The sequence below is a fragment of the Somniosus microcephalus genome, unplaced genomic scaffold (genome assembly GCF_052327205.1).
Source record: "Somniosus microcephalus isolate GS21.2 unplaced genomic scaffold, FLI_Smic_1.0 unresolved_chr4, whole genome shotgun sequence".
In the NCBI taxonomy this organism is placed as follows: domain Eukaryota; kingdom Metazoa; phylum Chordata; class Chondrichthyes; order Squaliformes; family Somniosidae; genus Somniosus; species Somniosus microcephalus.
The window spans coordinates 16,058,731-16,061,667 of record NW_028225182.1 but is presented as its reverse complement, the minus strand read 5'-3'; the positions used below and the strand labels follow the sequence as shown (position 1 = coordinate 16,061,667).

Here is a 2,937-nt window from a genome sequence, read left to right as displayed (position 1 = left end):
ACTCTGCCCAGTTTTATATACGAACAGTTAACAATGTTTAAGTGATGTGGTGTGTTGATTGTTTGTGCAGTAACTCTGTCACCCAGTGTGAGCCTGAAATACAACCACCCAGCCTGGGCTCGAACCTTTCCAAGGGGTACTTTGTTGCCGGTTACCTCAATTGCTGAGAGTGTGGTGCTAATAACGCCAAGGTCGCGGGTTCAATCCCCGTTCGGGTCATCAGAATATTTTCAGCAATTTACGGTTTTTCATGAAATTTATAATACAAACTTTATAAGGAAACAAATCCACACCGAATCTCAATGAGGAATTATTTGGATGAACATCCATTGCACCTTCGACCCCAGGGCGGAGAGACTCGTAGACCATGGAATTATAGATTGATACGACACAGAAGGAGGTCATTCGGCCAATCAAGTCAGCGCTGGCACATTGAAAGAGCTCTCCAATCAGTCCCGCTCCCCTGCTCTTTCCCCACAGCCCTGGAAATTTCTCCTTTTCAATAGTATACCAATTCTCTTTTGAAAGGTACTATTGAATCTGCTTCCACTGACCTTTCAGGCAGCACATTCCCAATCACAATAACTCGCAGCGTAAAAAAATTCTCCACATCTCCCCTCTGGTTCTTTTGCCGGTTATCTTCAATTAGTTTCCTCTGGTTACCGACCCTCCTGCCACTGGATTCTCCTTATTTTGAAAACCTCCATTAAATTTCCTCTTAAACTTCTGAGGAAAAGAATCCCAGCTTCTCCAGTCTCTGCATATAACTGAAGTCCCTCATCCCTGGGCCCACTCTGTGAGACGTCAAACTGAGGATCTCGCTCTGCGTGTCCATCTCTCTCTCTCTTTGTCTCTGTCTCTCTCTTTGTCTCTTTCTCTCTCTATGTCCATCTCTTCTGTCTCCTTCTCACTCTGTTCACAGCTCGATTGTTGCTCTGACAGATTTTGTATTTGTTAGTTCTCCTTAGTAGAGTTGTGTGTATCTTTGCCTGTCACGAGAGAGACCGGGCTTCATATTCCCTGATGGAAAGGATGCATTTTAACATGCACAATTTTAAACCTTTGGGATGTTCCTTGGAATAGTTAACAGAGAAAATGAATAGGGGACACAGATTTAAGATTTTGGGCAAGAGATATAGGGGGGATTTGAGGGAAAACTTTTTTACGCAGCGAGTGGTGAGGACCTGGAATTCACTGCCGACGGAAGTAGTGGAAGCGGAGACACTCAGTTTTCAAGGGAAGGCTGGATAGGCACTTGAGGGAAATAAACTTGCAGGGATATTGGGATAGAGCGGGGGAATGGGGCTGATTGGATTGCTCTACAGAGAGCCAGCACAGACTCTATGGGCCGAATGCCCTCCTTCTGTGCCATGTGACTCTATGATTCTATTACCTGCATTTGTAGACTGCGATTCTCTTCTGTGATGTTCTAACGACAGCTCACGGAGCAGACTTTCCGCAGTGTAGTGGTTATCACATTCACCTAACACACGAAAGGTCCCATTAGAAACCGGGCGGAAACATTTTGTAAAATATTCCCCATTAAAATTGAATCAATATGAAAAAGTTGAAATAATTTTGTGATTAAATATTAATAAAATAAAATATCTCATAAAACACGTGTATTTTCTCTGTACAATTCTGGGCCATCAGCAGCAGTAGAATTGTATTCAACCACAATCTGTAGCCTCCTCGCCCGGCAGATCCCTCACTCTACCATTACCGTCAAACCAGGGGACCAAACCTGGTTCAGTTAGATGTGTGGAAGAGCAGGCCAGGAGCGGCACCAGGCGCACCTAAAAATGAGACCATTCCAAACTAGTGAAGCTGGATATGGAACCAAGGTGGGCCAATGCAGCTGAGATACAGATTATCCAGGATCTAATTGAATGAAGGAACAGGGCTGAGGGGCTGAAGGGCCTCCTCATGTTGCTATTAGTCTGTCACCATTAAGAAAATGTTACGAAACGGTTTTTTCGGATCCCAGTGGATGATCTCATACTCACCGACATTGTAGCCAGTGCTACAGTTTATCCCATGATCTTGCAGCCAAAATGCACATTTTGAAAACCTGGAAAAGTTAAAACACCGTCCCTGGGTGGGCTCGAACCACCAACCTTTCGGTTAACAGCCGAACGCGCTAACCGATTGCGCCACAGAGACCTGTTTCAAGATTATTTACAACACATACTAAAGCCGGAGATTACCGAGATAAAACCTCAGGTCACGGAGAGCAAGATAGTAACTGTCCAAACTCTGTTTACTTGTGCAAATTAAAGAAATGTAACATTTATTGTCGGAACATGGAAATAGTCGCTGAAAGAAAATCCGTTAAACAAACTGATGTGAAAACCCGCTTTGAGCCATTAGATCGGTTCATCGACCAATGGTGACGGTGAGATATTAACATGGTGTCTGGGTTTCTCACAACTGTTGGAATCTTCCCACGAGTTCTTTTGCTGTTGTATTTGTTCATCAATGTGGAGGTCAGATATACACGCGGTCGCTTCACTGGGCGCCCTGGGAACCAGATACACCAGAGCACAGGCCAATGATGGGACTCTGCCCTGTCTGCTCTATGTGGGGGTCAGTAGAAACTGAATGAGAACAACGAACCTACCACAGCCCGTAAAGCCGAAACAGCTTAGTTGGGCAAGCGTTAGATTGACCATTCCAGGTTTCGGCAGGTTTTAGTTACTTTTTGTCTCCTTCACTTTAAGGGGAGCGAATCAGGAGAGATTTTTCGTACCCGAACCCGCGTTTCCTAAAGGAATGAGCGTGAAACCACATCTGAGCCGGGGATTCGGCTCCAGCCGCCGGCTGGGGGTTGGAATCCAGTCGGGGTCCCACCGGCTGTTTTTATACCGGGACTGAGGGAGGGGCTGTTCAGCGGTGGTGCAATAATAATTTTTAGAATGAGGTTTGTTAAACTAAAGA

General features: G+C 45.3%; 1 non-coding gene across 1 annotated transcript; it reads right to left on the bottom strand.

Moving 5' to 3' along the window:
• Positions 1-2,089: 2,089 nt before the first annotated feature.
• Positions 2,090-2,163, bottom strand: trnan-guu (transfer RNA asparagine (anticodon GUU)). Its single transcript has one exon. It is a non-coding gene; the product is annotated as a tRNA-Asn (tRNA).
• Positions 2,164-2,937: the final 774 nt, after the last annotated feature.